The sequence below is a fragment of the Lactuca virosa genome, chromosome 3, assembly GCF_052849685.1.
Source record: "Lactuca virosa cultivar CGN04683 chromosome 3, Lactuca_virosa_CGN04683_v6, whole genome shotgun sequence".
Classification (NCBI taxonomy): domain Eukaryota; kingdom Viridiplantae; phylum Streptophyta; class Magnoliopsida; order Asterales; family Asteraceae; genus Lactuca; species Lactuca virosa.
This window is the reverse complement of record NC_136428.1, coordinates 170,073,123-170,086,139: the sequence shown is the minus strand read 5'-3', so window position 1 is coordinate 170,086,139 and position 13,017 is coordinate 170,073,123. Positions and strand designations below refer to the sequence as shown.

The following is a 13,017-nucleotide window of genomic DNA, read 5'->3' as shown; positions in this document are numbered from 1 at the left end:
TGCATGGAGTAGGAAGGTCTTAGTGGATTAAGACCATGTGTTAAGAACTTTCTGGACGTCCAAAGTGATAAAGTTCAATACTTTATGGTTCTAAGGCACTTTTGGTTGATGGATCTGAAATATGGGCTTAAGTGCTTAAGCCATTAAGCACTTATTAGGGTTTTGGCAAAACCCCGCGTACGTCCCGCGTAAATCCTATACGCCCAGCGTACTGGGTCAACCACCTCGATGGTGGTCAACGTCAGGAAGAGTACGCCCAGCGTACCAGAGGAGTACGCCCTGCGTACGTCCCCTGTTGGGCTTTTAACAAATTGGGCTTTGGGATTGGGCTGCTTTTGGACTAATTGGACTTGGGCCTTGTAGGGCCCTCTGAATAATTGAGATTGGGCCATTTTTGATAAGGGATCCTATAATAAGGCCCAATTAGGAAGTTAAGCCCAAATTGGGAAATTTGGGCTATTAATGGGCTTTGGATATATGGGCTTTTAAGATCATGGATTTAGAAATTGGGCTTTGGCCCAATAAAGAGAAAGGACAAAATGGATTATGTGGACCCTTAGTATAGATTGTTATTCCATGTATTGACATAGTGCTTATTATTTGGATAGTTCGGGATTTTGGTGAGACAGCGATTTGGGAGTTAGATTCTTCAGTTGCGATCGGCATTGCGAGGTGAGTTCTCCTCGTTATATCAACAAGGTCTACGGCACCAAGGCCGACCCTTTATGATTTGCATCCTAGTGTTAGGATGGTTGCTATGTTATTGATCTGTTAGATTTCATCCTGGTTTTAGGGTGGTTGCTATGTTAGTAATCTGTTAGATTGATATCCTGGTTATAGGATGGTCGCTGTGTTGGAGATCAGTTAGATCGGTATCCTGATTATAGGATGGTTGCTATGTTATTGATCGGTTTGATCGGTATCCTGGTTATAGGATGGTTGCTATGTTATTGATCGGTTAGATCGATATCCTGGTTATAGGATGGTTGCCATAATAGTGATCTGTTAGATATGTATGACTATCTGTTATTGCATGCTAGTGTATGATATGTATGTGCACATGTTTGTTGGTTTGGGGAATGGGTTGAGGCAGGTCCTGCTTCGTGCTGCAGGCCAAGATACTGAGGGCGGTCCGGATAGACTACAGGCCCAGGAGGGCCCGTTGTTCAGACCGAAGGCCCGGCGAGCGGTCCGGATAGGCTGTAGGCCCTGTGAGGCGGTCCAGACGTGTCGAAGGCTCGGAGAGCGGTCCAGATACGCTGAAGGCCTGTGAGGCGGTCCAGTCAGGCTGATGGCTCATTATGCATGTTGTGTTTGTTATGTGATATGGATATATCTGTATGGCGTTGGTATTTTGGGGGCAACTTACTAAGGTGCTCTTTGTTTTTTCGAAGAGAAAATTCATTAAGTCTGCGGACCACCTCTGCAATCCTCTGTAGCAGAAGAGGTAGAACAAACGGCTGCAGCCTATAATAAGAAGCATGTTTTTTTTAATATCTGTAGACTGCTGCAGTAAGCTGAAATTTAAATAAACTAACTTTATAAATTGAAAATAGTTCTCAACACCGAAATTTTAATAATTCTAGTCTTAAAACATTGAAAGAATAGTAAAAAGAATATGTAATATATATATATATATATATATATATAACTTTTTAAATAAAACTTAAAAAAATATAAAAGAAGCTAACAATTTTATTCTAGAAAAAAACTAATTGTAAAAAACATAAAAAAAAGAAAATAATAAAAAAAATTAAGAAAGTATTGTAAACGACGTCTACAAAATTCATAAAAAATTACACACGTTAAAAAAGATGAAATTTAAATTGAAAATATTATTAACAGAAACGGTAACAAAATTAAAAAAATCAAAGTTTTTTTTTAAATCAAGTTAAAAAAATTTGTGGAAACTATAAACAGAAATTGTATCAAATCCGTAAATAAAAGTTTACAAAAATCAAAGTTTTTTAAAAAAAAGTTTAAAAATAACAAGTTATACCAAAGTTCTAAAAAAAACACTCGGAAAAAATGAAAGCTGAAAAGGTTTGAAGAGGCAAGTCAAGTGTTGCGCCACGCAGCACACGCGCAAAGGTTTTTGTAGTCTGAAGCCTTCCAAAAAACAAACTGTTGCGTGTGTGCTGCGCCGCGCAGCAAAAAGTGGTTTGAAGAGTTTTTTTTTTAAAAAAAACAAACAGCACCTAAGCCTTCGAGCTTACATCTATCGATTATTGTTTCAGGTACTTCTGATGATCGCGGGAAGACGAAGGTGTGATCGTACATCTCCTCATATTTCATGATTTTATGATTTGATTTTGGGGATACTCTGATGTTTAAACTTTTTTTGAAAACAAATTGTAATAACTTAATGGTTTAAATGTTTTAAAAAGTTTTAAGTTGGCTTGAATTTTATGGGTGTTACACCGCCTCAACCCAACCAACCATAATACGTCGACATATGCAAACAGATAAACAATAACCAACAAAGCACAAGTAATAATCATAGATCTACCAATCTAACATATCACTACATCATACCAACATCCTACACACAAGGATACATATTGTAGTACAAAGTATAGTGAGAAAAATCACCTTAAAGTCTAGCAGATAACAGCATGGCTCTCGCAAATCCAAAACTGGTACTACAGGTCACCTATACAACAATCATGGACCAATCCTTAAACTACAGCCCAAAACCCTCAAATTAATTTAAAGTCAAACTTTGTCAAAAATTTAACGATCATAGTCAAAGTCAACAACCAAAAGTCTTACAGTCGGCCGCCATGTCGTGGCCAAGTTTCTGCCACGTCGTTGTGGCCTTAAGACAAAAGAGTCGTGGGGACTGCCTTTCGTCATATCATGAAGGCTAATCCTTCACATCGTGGGAACTATTTTGGCCTTCTAAATGCATTAAGCTCTTAATCACTAAGGTCATTCATCCATACTTTCCAGAAGGTTTTCCTACTCCTAATGCATCATAACAATCAGTGCTTTATGGACATGCATGTCCAATGCATGTCTCTTCCAATCTAGGTCAAAAAAACATGGAAGAAATGAACTTAAACTTGTGCGTGAGACCAAAAAAACACCATAGAACTCTAGATCCAGAACATATAACTCCAAATGGACCTCATGGATCCATAAAGTTGCTAACTTTATGGAACTCACTCATCCAAACTAACAAGAACATGAAGAACAAGCCTCTAAACCTAGATCTAAAAGGATCGAACACAAAAGATAGCAACTTGAGGACTTACAAAGTGTGACATCCCCATTTTTACGACCAGAAAAGACCGATTTAGTTTATGCTTTTTAATAAAAATCAGAGTAACTTCTTAAGAAAAGTGTTGTGGAATTTTGTTCCCAGAAAAACATGATAAATTTCGAAGAAATGTATTTTATTCTTTTTAAAACCTTGGGGTGTCAACGTCAATACAGAAACATAAGCATAAACAAAACTTACATTCATTTACACTAGTGATCTACATCTCTTTAATCCCTCAGTGTAGTGTAGCTTTATATCGACACATGTGATACAAATAAACTGAGTGGGTTAGGTTGGGAAACCTGGTGAGTACATAGGGTTTTCAACCCACAATAATAAAGTTATTATGTTTTATCATCAAACAATTAACCCAATTACCCATCCCCATTATCTTCTTTAATTCCTAGGGATCTACCCTAAGAATCATCTATCACTCATTCCTAAGGGTTTTCCTAAGGAATAGGCATGAAGTCCATCGCCGCCAAGGTTTATACAACAGACACTAAATCCATAGCTGACAGGGTTCATCCAACGGGTGCTAAGTCCATAGCTCTCATTTATCGACAATATTATTTGCGGGAGTCCACCTGGAATACATGTCAATGGGTTTTTAGAGTACACCGGGTGAACATATCGTTCACAACACCTACAGGTAGCGAGCCTGCTAGTGTTCCACAGACTATCTAGAATAGTCCATGGTTGCCATCCGTACTCTGCTAGATGACGGGGCCATCGTTTGGGTAAAGGTTTCTCTCATTTTTCACCTCTCACCCTCATCTCATAATCTATATCACCTTTTATCTCATCCTCTAACTCATCTTTCATCACACACCAACTATTTCATCTACCCATGTTTTACCCAACATATTTGTAGATATAAAATACATATACAGTTCATATTTAAAGAAATAGTTTAGATCTGTAAAGAAAATACATATACGGTTCAGATCTGAAGAAAAAGGTCTAGATCTGAAAAACAAAGTTTAAATCTTTCATCCAGCATAACTTTCAAAGCATAAAATACATATACAGTCTAGATCTGAAGAAAAGTTCAGATCTGGAAAGAAAGAAGTTTAGATCTTTCATCCAGCACAGATCTCAAGTACAAAATACATATATATATATATATAGTTTAGGTCTAAAAAGTTTAGATCTGAAGTGAGAAAGTTTAGATCTGAAGGAAAAAGTTTCAGATCCAAGAGAAAAAGTTTAGATTTGGAAGATAAAGTTCAGATCTGAAAAGAAAGAAGTAGAGATCTTTATCCAGCATACATCTTAGGTAAACAGGTAGAATATATATACACATAGCACGTAATTTATATAAAATACTTCATATCTATGTGTAAGCTGAAAGTGACTATGCACTCACTTGATAATGAGTGATTCAGACATCACTTCGCTTCTTAAAATAACCTTCTTTGACGAAACCGGGAGATTTGCTTGAAAACCGGGCTCTGCGCGGGCAGAGTTTCAAACCGAAAACTCTTTTTCTCGGAGCCTTCGGGAGCTCCGGGGCTTCCTTCTGATGCTAGGGAGGTAACCTAGGCTTGGGGGGGGGGGTTGGGTAAGTTAGAGAGAGAGTAGAGAGAGAAAGAAGAAGTGGGAGGTGTGAGTTTTTAGCTAGCCCTCGCATCCTATTTATAGGAGTTGGCCTCGGAGTACGCTGCGCGTACTTACTACGCTTCTCGTACGAGCCAATACTTCGCGTATGAAGGGACAGATGGAGAGGTTCGGCAGGGGCGACGTGGGCATCTTCGGACCATATGCTGCGAGACCGTTGGGCGTAATTTTGCAACGCGGAGCGTACCTTTGCATCAGCCTCACAAATTTCATTCTTGACTTCGAAAATTCGTAACTTTCGCATACAAGCTTCGTTTTCGACGTTCTTTATATCTACGCGTAGGTGAGACCGTACTCTACAACTTTCGTTTAGACTCCGTCGGCTATTCTTGTTTCTCTATTTAAAGTTATATTTTTAACAGATCGGGACACGAAAAGTCCGTTAAAAATTCATAACTTCTTTATCCGACATCCGTTTTTGTCTGTCTTTTACCGTTGTGCTACTATTAACGAGATCTTAGATTCTTGTTTAGGTTATGTTGGCTAGAAATCGATTGGTCTAATATTCGAACTCCGGGTTGCATATTGCTAACCTGGAACTCAGGAAAATCATAACTTCCTCATACGAACTCAGATTCGGGCGTTCTTTTTATGCACGCTCTCGGTTTAACGAAGACTACAACTTTTGTTTAGATTGTTAAGGCTAAAAAATCCTCTATCGTAAATTCACTATTTACGTCACGCAGTGTCACGCTGGTTCTGTCGCGAAACTTCGACATGCCATAACTTCTTCGTTATAACTCGGATTTCGGCGTTCTTTACATCTCTGGAATCCTTGTCACGACCACCACAACTTTCTTCATCGATATCGGGCTTATCTAACATTCTATTTTTTTACGCTTATTTTCATTCTTAATTTATTATATCATCATAATTAAGTATAAAGCACATAAATTTACATAATTCTCATAATACTCAAATAATTCATCTTTATTACTTCAAAACGAGTTACAATGGTTGACCTAGACTATTACATCATCATTAATGCTTAACCCAGAAACACGGGCGTTACACAAAGGTCCAGGAGGTGTGTAACAAGATGATGAGGACGTTTGTTTGTTGGATCAATGCTCAAGAACACCTTCTTCTTTTCCTTCAAGGTCACAAAACACCACAAAGCTTCAAGACACCACAAACCTCAACAATATGAGGAGGACGAGCCGTACAACTTTCATTTAGACTGTGTCGGCTAATTCTCACTTTATTCTTAAAGTTATATTTCTAACATGTTTAGACTGTTAAAGTCCGTATAAAAATCATAACTTTTTCATATGACATCCGTTCTCGACTGTATTTATATCGACAAAATCTATTAACATGATATTCAACTATCATTTAGATTGTTTCAGCTAACAATCAACCGATTTGGATTTCGATTTCTGTGTTAACACAGTTGCGCTGAAACTTCAAAAAATCATAACTTATTCATATGAAGTCATATTTGTACGTTGTCTATATCCACGTGTTTTAAAGCCGTGAGGGTACCAGATCCCATAAGAACTCAGCAGTTAAGCGTGCTCGGGCGGGAGTAGTACCGGGATGGGTGACCCCCTGGGAAGTCCTCATGCCGAGTGGCCCAAAGCAGACAATATTGTGATACGTGCCAGAGGAAGATGTTACAAATGGTATCAGAGTTGGGGCACGAGTCGATGTGTTCGACGGGGACGTTGAACCCTATAATGGGGGGTGAAGGTGGGTTGCACCTGATCCCACATCGGCTAGGAAGGAGAACTAAGCATTCCCTATAAGGGGTGTGGATACCTTCCCCATCACAACACGTTTTAAAGCCATGAGGGTAGCAGATCTCATAAGAACTCTGCAGTTAAGGGTGCTCGGGCGGGAGTAGTACCGGGATGGGTGACCCCCTGGGAAGTCCTCGTGTCGAGTGGCCCAAAACGGACAATATTGTGATACGTGTCATAGGGAGATGTTACATTACAACTTTGGATAAGATTATTTGTCCTAAATAGCCTTCTATCAAAATGTCATTTTATCGATTATCGATAAATTCCATATAAGACTTATAATATGTAGTCTGCGATGTGCGAGACTAGCGATCTCCCTATTCGAGGGTTCAAATCATAATAATTATTACTTATTATATATTAATTGTCTAGCCCGAAGTTGCGGGGGTTACACTAAGTTCATAATACCACCTTTTGCTCAAGAACTCATGCATGGATGGATGAAAGTGGTCAAGCTCTCACTTTTATGGCTTTACAAGCTCAAAAAAAACATCTGGAAATGACACTCAAATGGTCTGGAGTAGCTCAAAAAAAGCACAAAAAAAAATCATGACCAACTAGATCTAACATGAACAATCATAAAGATGGAAGTTTTATACCTTATGGAGGTGGATTATGAGATGCAAAATCTAGATCTACAAAGCTTGGAGCTCCAAATTGCTTCCCCGATGAACTCTTCCTTCAAAGATGTACATAAAAACACTCTAAGGTCTCAAAACTCTCAGAAGGTGGTTAGGGTTTCGAGATGATTGATTAAGAGGGTGGAGGTTGAGCATGGAGAGGGCCTCAAAGAGTTAGAGCCCTTTAAATAGGGCTCACAAACCCAACATCAAAATGCAAAATTAACAATTTAAATTTTTTGAATTATACTTGAAGATACGGGTGTTACACAAGAGCTTCGCTACTAACACCTAAGAAGTACTAAGATTGAGCCGTGAGAAATCGGGAGAGTTTGAAAGAGGTTTGGAGAGAATTGGTGCACGTTTGAACAAAAACAAACGAAGCTATTTATAACAAAATTCATAGGGCGTATCGCGTCCTGTACACGTGGCGGCATACAGTTTGTCCACGTCGCCTGAACTTGGGGAGGAAAGTCTCGTGCGGTGGCGACACGTGTCGCACTCATGGTGGTGCCATGTGTTGCTTCCTCGTAGGTCCAGATTTAATATTTTTCTAAAAATCAAAACTTTTGCATACAAACTCCGTTTTGATGGTTTTTATATCCACATGTAACTATCAACGAGTACTACAACTTTCATTTAGACTTCATCGGCTAATTTTCACTTTAATTTTTTGTTTTACGGTTCAAGAGGACTACACTATAAATGATGTTGCGAAATTCGTAACTTCTTCATACGAGCTTTGTTTTTGACGTTCTTTATATCACCGATTTCATATTGAATAGTACTACAACATTCATTTAGATTTTTTCGGCTAAAAATCAACCAATTTTCATTTTGATTTATGTCCGCACACCGTTGTACTATATTGCACTCGAAACCTTAATAATTCATAAGTTTTTCGTAAGAAGTTAGATTTAAGTGTTCTTATATATGCACGCTTTCCTAATTACTATTACTACGACTTTTTTTTAGATCACTTAGGCTAATAAGCAACCTATCTCCGATTCACTTTTTATGACAAACGTTGTCGTATCGGTTTGAACGCGAAACTTAGATAAATCATAACTTACTTATACGAAGTCATATTTAAACATTCTTTATATCCAAGCGCCTGTGATCACGATTACTACAACTTTTGTTAAGATTATTTTTCCTAAATAATCTTTTATTTTTGTTCTTTATTTTATCGCTTCAACGGTAAATTTTATATTATGGTTTTCTACAAATATTATATAATCATAATATTTGTGTACATAAGATGTACACAATAAATATTAGCTCGTAATACATACGAAGAAAAATTATTCTAATCAACGATTTTAATTACTCGATAAAATATATAATTATAATTATTACACTCTAAACGTCTAGCCCGAAATTGCGGGAGTTACAGTAGATGAAACATGAACACATATAACTCACCAGACCTGTGGTCTAATGTAGTAGCTCTTTCAGGTTTTACAGGTTTTTGTAGCAACCATGGTACATGAGAAGATAGGAGCACAATGGGTTAGATTAAAAGAATAATTTTTAATTATTTGTATTTTCCCTTGTTGATATATATATATATATATATCTATATATATATATATATATATATATATATATATATATTATATTGTAATAAATGAATAAGTTTCTTCTTCTATTGACAAGTGTCATACTATTAGAACTACTCATTAATATTATATGTCACCTATCATGCCACTTGTCAACCTATTAATTATTAATTTCAAATTTAAAATTTCCCACTTTAATTACATTAAATTAATAATTGATTCTCCATTTTAAATTTCAAAATTTTCATTCTAATTATATTAAATTAATAATACTAGATTAAAAAATAAAATAAAATTAATATAGATTATAATATGATATAAGTTCACGTATTTATTTAAATCAACGATTATAATTTTATATAACTAAAAAATATCTTTTAACTAATAATTTATTTAAAATAATTGATTGATAATTTTAATTTTTTAATATGAAAGTTTAATTAATTTTATAACCATGATTTTCACGGGTTATAAACTAATATATATATATATATATATATATATATATATATATATATATATATATATATATATATATATATATATATATATATATATATATATATATATATATATATATATCAAATGAGAACCATTAAAAGTTAAGAACTCTAAAAACCACTTATGTTTACCTTATTTTATATATATTTCTTTTTGTCAAATATATGTTTGTAACTTTATAACTGTATTTTTTTGTCTATCAATAAAAAAAAATGACATAATGGTAAATATCTGAAAATAAGAACCTAAATATTTGATCTTAACATCATATTATGTTTTGTAGATCTGATTAAAACAAAGCCACTAACTCAAATTCTCTCAACCATCTTTTATCTCCTACCACAACTACAAGAGCACCGCATCCGATAGATCATCACTACCGTCGTTGCCGGCCTAACCTTCGTCGCCTACTCCGACAACCCTACCACTGTCACCTCTTTTCATCTGTCACATCCTACGATCACTGTCAGAATACCATTAACTTTTGCAACAAATACGAATAAAAATCGATCTTCCTTAGCCACGATTATCAGATCTACCACTGCCCTTAGCTTCTCCGGCGACCGAACCAGCGCCTATGGTGAACGAGCAACCACTCCATAAATGACCACCACATCCGCATGCCAACATCGCTGCCACCAATGGACCACCGTCATTTTACAGATTCGTTCCTCTTCATCCTATCTCCGTCGATTTCCGTCGTCGACCTTCAAGATGAAACAAACCTAACACCGCCACCACAGTTGTCGCGCTCGTCATATCCTCCCTCTGACGTTTCCCTACCATCGTCGCTACTGTCGTCGACCACCAAATAGCATCTCTACCATCGTCTCAGACCGTTGTCTCCTCCACCGCTGCTACCTATCACCATTGATGTGTTTTTAACTATAAATGGAAGATGGAGGTCGGATGTGTGTTTATATGCAAGTAATTGTTGAGATCGATATGAGCTCCACTGTAGTTGTTTCACGTTTCGATCGCTAAACAGATTTCAGTGCGCAGTTGTAACAGAAAAGCAAATGGAGATCTCATGTTGTTGTTACACTGCCGAACTAGCATTTACAGAAACAATTATAATTGAGAGTGAGTGAGAGAGAGAGAGAGAGAGAGAGAGAAATCAAGATCTGTAATCATTGATTTATATATCTATTGTAAATCAAGGAACAACAAGAAAAAAGCTTTGGTGAGGTACATCTGGTGGTGTTTCCGATGATGTAATGGAGTTCCGATTGTGAGTTTCACATCCACAAAAGTTTCGGCAAGAGATTCTCTCACCATCGACGATGTTATGGAGATGCTGGAAAAATTGAAAGGTACGTGTGGATTAATCTAATTTAAACTATTTTTTATTTGCTTGGATATCATTTCTTTTTCATTTGTTTAGATCAAGACTATGCAAGAGTTGTCTCAGTTCCTTTACAGTTGTTGAATCTGACATATTATATTTAATTGAATTGAGTATGACATATTACGTTTATATTTAATTTTGTATGACATATTGGATAGAATAGGTATTAAAATATGGTTAATAGAAATTGTTGTTAGGTTCTCATAAGCTATTAAAATTAGCAACAAATCAAAGATATTTGAAAAATTAATAATTAACACAATACCTTTTAATTAATACACACTTTAATTTATCAATTCCATATTAATATATATAATATATGAACTTTTAATCTCCTAAAAGAAACCTTTTTGATATATGTCACTCCCACAATTCGTTTTGCATTCAATATTAAATTACTTTAATGTCCTTGGTTATTTTGAATTCCTTATTCCTGCATTTCATACCCTCATCGCTATCACCACAATAATCGTTGATCAACTCTCCATAAACCGTAGCGCAACACGAAGTCCGGTCATGCCTCCAGATCGTTACCCTCTCCAACTCCATTTTCCTGCATGATTCTTCTTCCTTAAGCTCATGCACATGTATTTCTTCCATCTTCTTCGTCCCTAATTCTATGATTTTCTTTATCTACTCCTGCACAGGTTTTTCTTATCTGTGATCTCATCCGGGTTTTTATTTTATATCTTTAGAAAGTAGATCGTTGGGATTTTAATTTCACTTTATACAAACAATAACGGATTATCAATTTGTGGTTTTGAGTTTCATGAAATTCTTGATAAAGGTGGGAGGATAAGAAAAAGCCTCTCTTGACATAACTTTCCATTATACCCCTTTAGATTTTTTTTAACGATAACTTAGATCAAATTGGCAAATTGGGTTGAACATATTTGGTTCTTTCCAAGATCGTAATTTGCATCAAGAGGTTGAAGATAAAATCAGTGGAGAAAAGGCTCAGGTACTGTTATTCCTTTTTTAGTAAAATCGGTTTGGAAGGAAATTAAAGTAAATGAACCAAATTGGTAAATTGGGTTGGACATATTTTGTATGGTTTAATTTAAACATATCAAGACACAAATTCATCTTGTGGCTTGCATTTTTAGGCCAGTTAAAAACTCAAGACTGACTTAGGAATTGGAAATTCACAAATGAGATGTCATGTGTTTGTTGCAATAATCAACTTGATTATGGTTTCTCAAAAGAGGCTTGGCAAAGGGAAAATGGCTTTATGGGTTTTAAAAGTAACTTTTTGCAATGTACATGGAAGATTGAAAGCAAACAGCTTGAGAATGATATTCTTAACTTTCTTCTTAATGCCTCTTTTAACCACCCATGGAAAGAGAGGAATGGAGACTCTTTAAGAAGATTAATCATGATCAGATTGATTTTGGAAGAATTTTTGTTTAAACTTTTTGGATATGGAATCTGGTCACAGTGGTCTGAAATTAAGGAGATTTAGTTATTACCAAAGGAAAATATTGATTTTTATTATCTTCATGGGTAATACAAATTTAATTTTTAAAACTGTTCTATTGAAAATTGGCTATTGGTCAGATTAGTCTGGAGTGGGGTTTTGGAACTTTTAGATGTCAAGGGTATAATTGTCCAAAATAGATAAAAAAGAATCGGGGATTTTTTGAAACCTGATAAATTTGATCATGGCATCATTTTACACATTTAATCTTCCATAACTAGCTCGGTTGTGAAAATAATAAGGTTTATATTATCTTATAAGTAAACACATACAGTTAAACAAAGAGATGAATGTGCATGACAACCGTTCGATAAAATGCCTACATGAATTTTGGAGTTCGATACTACTTTGGGCTTGCTCCACATTTTTGCTAAGCTAAGTTTATACAATAAATCGTTATACTTAAAAACTATTATTTATCTGATACAAAGTAGTTTTTTTGTTGGATTTTTTTATTTTCAGGTTTTTATTCGAATTGATAGAAACTTGTGGCTATCATACTGCTGTTGGAAGATGCCCCAATGTTGCTGATTGTGTGTACCATCAAAATGTTTTGTTTCAATCCAAGACCAGCAAAATAACAATTATGAACTGAAGCACAAAAATCTTGATTTATTTTCTCTTTTTGTTCATTTGAATTCTCTTTAGTTTTTCTAACATCATGTTAGAAATTCTATCTAACTGACTTTATTGATATTACTTCAACATGATGGAACAAGATATAGAAATATATGTGTTGGAAGATGATGAAAAGTAAATGATGACGTAAGAACCTCAAAACAAGTACATAATATTTCGTTATATAAAATCATAATGTTATTAAATATCTAAACATACAGAACATATATCCGATATTCAAATTAATATATATATATATAT

General features: G+C 35.4%; 1 long non-coding RNA gene across 1 annotated transcript; it reads left to right on the top strand.

The window, feature by feature from the left end:
* Positions 1-9,519: 9,519 nt before the first annotated feature.
* On the top strand, positions 9,520-12,770 carry LOC145166808 (uncharacterized). Its single transcript, XR_013740724.1, has 2 exons — positions 9,520-11,622; positions 12,413-12,770. It is a non-coding gene; the product is annotated as an uncharacterized LOC145166808 (long non-coding RNA).
* Positions 12,771-13,017: the final 247 nt, after the last annotated feature.